This window comes from Mesocricetus auratus, unplaced genomic scaffold (assembly GCF_017639785.1).
Source record: "Mesocricetus auratus isolate SY011 unplaced genomic scaffold, BCM_Maur_2.0 Super-Scaffold_100691, whole genome shotgun sequence".
Lineage (NCBI taxonomy): Eukaryota > Metazoa > Chordata > Mammalia > Rodentia > Cricetidae > Mesocricetus > Mesocricetus auratus.
The window spans coordinates 57,319,591-57,325,106 of record NW_024429267.1 but is presented as its reverse complement, the minus strand read 5'-3'; the positions used below and the strand labels follow the sequence as shown (position 1 = coordinate 57,325,106).

Here is a 5,516-nt window from a genome sequence, read left to right as displayed (position 1 = left end):
CAGGACCTCTTCACCCTCCCCGGCTCCTCCCTCTCACTTCACCCCAGCTTGTCCTGGAAGAGGACCGCAAGGGGTCAGCGCCACGTGGGAGACAACCAATCCCTGCCGGCCTCTGTATTAGTTACTTCCCTCGTTGCTATGACAAAACACCTGACAAACGCAACTTAATTAAAGAAGAAAAGGTGACTCGCTGCTGTAGGGCTGTAGGGTACCATCGGCTGCGGTGGGGCAGGCACGTTGGCAAGAACTTGAGCAGCTGGTCACATTGCATCTGCAGTCAGACACCCGAGAGAGACGAATGCCCAGCTCCCTTCCCCCTTTTTATTTAGGTCAGGACCCGGGTCTAAGGCATCGATGCTGCCCTCATTCAGGTAGGTCTCACATCAGTTAGCCCAGTCTAGATAACCAGTCCCAGACATCCTCAACTTGTCTCCTAGGTGATGGTAGATGCTGTCAAGCCGCCAGTATGAATAATCAGTGTCCCACCAGGACCCAGGCAGACAGCTCTCCATATCTTTATCTCCTAACTCCCTGGGCCCTCCCCTGAGCCCAAGGCAGAGGAGGAGGTGATGTGACCTTTCCCCCAGTCCCAAGGGACCCTGAGTGGGAGTGAAGTACCCTTTGCCTGCCAGTCCTCCAACTGTCAAGACAAATAGCCTTTTTTTAAGAAGAGACGTGTTTATTATGCTTGTCTGTGTGTGTGTGTGCCTGCGTGAGTTTATGTGCACCATGTGTGTGCGGGTACCCATGGGGTTCAGCACCTCTGGAACTGGAGTCACACAGTTGTGAGCTACCCTGTGGTTGCTGGGAATTGAACTCAGGTCTTCGGGAAGAGTGACCAGTGCTCTTTTTTTTTTTTTTTTTTTTTTTTTTTTGGTTTTTCGAGACAGGGTTTCTCTGTATTGTTTTGGAGGCTGTCCTGGAACTCACTCTGTAGACCAGGCTGGCCTCGAACTCACAGAGGTCCGCCTGCCTCTGCCTCCCGAGTGCTGGGATTAAAGGCATGCGCCACCAACGCCCGGCTGTGACCAGTGCTCTTAACTGGTGAGTCATCTCTCCAGCCCCCTGTTTCGCATGTTGTTTTGAGACAAGGTTTCCCTATGCAGCCAAGGCCAGCCTCTACTGGTTTCCTATTCAACCTCCTGGTGCTGGGTCACTCTTGAGATGCTATACTCGCTACAAGGCAACTCTGTTTTCCTACTTTTCCCGTTGGATCAAGGGTGGAGTGGGACAGGACGAGCCATTCTGAGGGCGCACGTGATTTCTCTCAGCCCCCTCCAATCTCTCTGCATATGCGGGGGCGGGGTGGGGTAGAGCAGAGAACCTAGAGTGGTGAGCAGACAGGTGGATCCTTGGGTCACTTGGGAGCACGTTGGGGAGCACAATGCAGGCACCCCCTCACATGGTAGCTAGTATGTGGTGTTGATGCCAAGGGCTTCCTTAGTGGTCACGGAGAGACGTTCTTCTCCATCCTCAGTGGCACTGAGCCAACAGCCGGGACAAGAACAGCTTGGAAGAAGCCAAACAGGACAGGTGGCAAAGCAGAGATCCGAGGACCTAGGAGTCCATTTCTGGCACAGCCTCTTGAAAGCCCCAAGCAAGAGATCTGAGTGGGAGGTTGTTCTTTTGTCCTTTCTGTCACTGTGATAAAACACAAAATCAACTTAAGGGAGGAACAGATTTATGTGGCTTGTACTTCCAGGTCACAGGCCATCAGTAAGGGAAGCCAGGGCAGGAACTCAAGCAGAGTCTTGAAGCAGAAGTCATGAAGGAATGATGCTGGCTGCCTCACGGGCTCATGCTTAGCTAGCTTGCTTTATAATCCAGGACCACCTGCCCAGGGAATGGCGCTGCCCACAGTGGGCCCTCCTACATCAAGACCATCCCCAGTAAACATGTCTCCACCTCAATCCAACCTAGGCAGTTCCTCAATTGAGGCTTTCTTCTCAAATGACTCTAGGCTGTGTCAAAGTGACAATCAAAGCTAACTGGGACAGAGGTCTTGGACCATCTCTCCTATGGCTCAGTATGTCTGGAAGGAGGAGCTAAGGGCAAGGTCCTTGGCCTCCCTGCCTTCTCCTAAAGATGTATCAGTCTGCTCCTGTGCAAGTGGCGCAGAAGTCCCTGTAAGACAAGAGGGCAGGAATGAGCCTAGGGGCTGCAGAGATGGCTCAGTGGTTAAGAGCACTGTATTGCAATTCCAGAAGGCCCAGAGTTCAATTCCCAGCACCCATATGGCAGCACACAACTGTCTGTAACTCCAGTTCCAGGGGACCCATTACCCATGGCAAAGCGACAATGCACATAAAATAAAGATTAAAGAAAAAAAAAAAAGACCTCTGAGCCTAGAGAGCCCAGGCCACAGTCCTGGTGTGTGTGTGTGTGTGTTCACAAGAGCCGCATTGGGTGGAGATGGGTCCCTCCTGTGGGACTGGTGCCTGATCCGCACTGGAGCAGGAGCGCTGGCTACTTTGAGACTTATTTTCTTTGAACACTATGGGGCACTGGAACATAACGTTCAGTAGAACCCCAAGTGCCCATGCATCCAGAGGGACAGGAGTCCACTGATCCCAGCTGGCACTGCACCCAGGCCTGAGCTCAGAGAGATCTTCTCTGTATCTCACCAGAGTTGCTGGGAGCTGTGAAAGGTTCTTGGACCAGGGACCTCGCAATGCCTCTAAAAATAATGGGGCCAACTTTGCTTTTTGCTTGCCCCAATCTGTGAGCCATGAAAGTGTCAATCACTTCTGTGAGTCCCAATCTCTTCTGTGAGCCCCGTCTTCAGCTCTTTTATTTTCCCAGATTTCCCTGAAAGCTCTGCTCCAGGTTCAGACTGAACAAACATCTCTGTAGCTCGCAGACTAGCCCAGTCATTCAAAGGTGTTTCACCATCCTCCGGAAAGCACTTGTAGTGGAACGCACAAGCGCACACTGCCTTCACTCACCCTCCACTCGTGAATACAAGCACACGTGTGCATGTGCGTGCGCACACACGCGCACACACACACACAGGACAACACAGGTGCTTTACTTGCTCTCCAGTAAATTAGAAAGCTGCAATGATTAGACAGGATTGGCTACAGGGATTTATTTAACTGTCTGAATAGCAAGATTAACTGAGTCGTAGCAGACAATGGGTGTGGAATTTAGACTACGCTAAAGGAGAGGCGGAGTGATGTGTTATCCGAGGACCAATACTGAGATGACGTGTTATCTAAGGACCAGTACTGAGATGACGTGTTATCCAAGGACCAGTACTGAGATGATGGGTTATCTGATGACCAGTACTGAGATGATGGGTTATCCAAGGACCATTGGGACAGGATCCTAAAAGTTGAAAAAAGAAAGAATGCAATTTACTAAGAAAATAAAGAACATTTTTATCATTGGAAGGAGCTACAGGTTCCAGCAAGGAGATAAGCAGCAAAACGAATACACTGAGAGGCAGCTGGAGAAAGACCATGTGGGGAGAGAACAAATCTTGCAAGTTGTCCTCTGTCCTCCACAATATGTCATGTCATGAGCATCACCAACCCCCAGACAAACAAACAAATAAATGAATAAATCTAAAAAAACAATGTCCTAGCAAAGAGCTCCCACTGCAATATAGAGTGAATATATTTAAAATAGAAAAATAAATGACATGCAGTAACCGATTTTCAACAAAAAGGCCAGTAAGTTTGGAAAGAGGCTCATTTTCATTGGTTTCCAATGAAAACGTGATCACATATGAGTACGCCAAGTGTCTTAGGGTTTCTATTGCTGTGAAGAGATGCCGTGACCTCGGCAACTCTTATAAAGGAAAACATTTAATCGGTGGACTTACAGCTCAGAGGGTCAGTCCATTATCTTCATGGTGGAACGCAGGCAGACCCGGTGCTGGAGAAGGAGCTGACGGTTCTACGTCTGGGTCCACAGGAAGCAGCAGAAGAGCTGAGTACCATATGAGACACCAAAGCCCGCCCCCACAGTGACGCACTTCCTCCAACAAGGCCACACCCACCACCCCAACAAGGCCACACCTCCTAATAGTGCCATTCCCTGTGGGCCAAGCATTTAAACACAGGAGTCTATGGGAGCCATACCTATTCAAACCACCACACTAAGTGTGTGTGGGTAGGGGAGCCATATTTGTATATGAGCCACCAAACACAGTTTAAAACCTTACCATCTTTAGACAAGATTTCTTTATTTTGTTGTGATTTTTGTTTTGTTGGTTTGTTTTTTGTTTTACGAGACAGGGTCTCTATGTGTAGCTCTGACTGTCCCGGAACTCTATTTGTAGACCACGCTGGCTTCAAACTCTAGTGCCCTCTTTTGGCCTGCAGGTATACATGCAGAGCACTCATACATAAAATAAAAATAAATAGAAAATAAAAATAAACAGGTGATTCCCATGGCTTCTGAACACCTGTGTTAATTGTCCTCTCTCTTATTTTAATCACATGATTTGGGCCCTGAAGCCCTGAACACTTGGTTGGATTATGCTAGTGTACTTTTCAACATGGCTGGCCTAGACTTAACTCTCCAGGCTGGTTGAGTTCTGCATTCTTTTCACAGTTTCCTTGTCTGGGTTCCAACTACTACCCTGACGTCACCTTGATAGTGGTCCTCTCTTTATGGGCCCTTTATGATCATGGTCAATTTTATTCTTTTTTTCTTTTTAGTTTTACGAGACAGGGTTTCTCTGTATTGTTTTGGAGGCTGTCGGTCCAGCCTGGCCTCGAACTCACAGAGATCCGCCTGCCTCTGCCTCCTGAGTGCTGGAATTAAAGGCGTGCACCACCACCACCCGGCTAATTTTATTCTTATTCATATTGGTTCTTTCTTTCCACTTTGAAAATTTTGTTGTCTAACTTGACCCCTTTTTTAAAAGGTAAAGAAACATTTGGTTTCTAAAATGACTGCAGTAGTTAGTGTCTTGGTTTTTCAGAGAAATTTCCATCTTCTAGATGTACATCTAAGACAGCAATTTTTTCTAGAAGCCCCCTTGTACACACATATTTTCATATTTAATGAGCATCCAACATGTTGTAGGCAGCCATTATGACTGTGCTTATTACCTTCTCCATGTAATGTTAGTGTCGATTTCTTTATAGGCTAAAGCTCACGGGAACACACACACACACACACACACACACACACACACACACACACACACGTTTCTAGCTAATGATTTAGTATCACTAAGCAATGCTCCTGCTTATTGTAAAGAATGTTTTTCATTTTGTTTTTTTGTGGGATTTTTGTTTTTGGTTTGGTTTTTTGTTGTTTGGTTTGGTTTATGCTTTCCATCTGAACTGTATGGTATATTCAGCGATAGACTGTTATCTTTATTTTATGAGGGCATCACGGGCCAAGGCAGTAGTTTGTTTTGTTTGGGGTCTCTTGGACTCCCCTGACCAACAACTCAAAAGGAGGACTTCATTCCTGGCACCGGGAGGGGTTCTTGTTAGAGGGGTTTGGTGGGGGAACCATTATCATCCTGAGTGGCATAGCTTCAAATATATGTGTGT

At 47.5% G+C, this 5,516-nt stretch overlaps 1 long non-coding RNA gene across 1 annotated transcript; it reads right to left on the bottom strand.

Moving 5' to 3' along the window:
• Positions 1–3,073: 3,073 nt before the first annotated feature.
• Positions 3,074–3,983, bottom strand: LOC121137656. Its single transcript, XR_005874950.1, has 2 exons — positions 3,827–3,983; positions 3,074–3,327 (listed from the first exon to the last, which is right to left on the bottom strand). It is a non-coding gene; the product is annotated as an uncharacterized LOC121137656 (long non-coding RNA).
• Between the last annotated feature and the right edge of the window lie 1,533 nt (positions 3,984–5,516).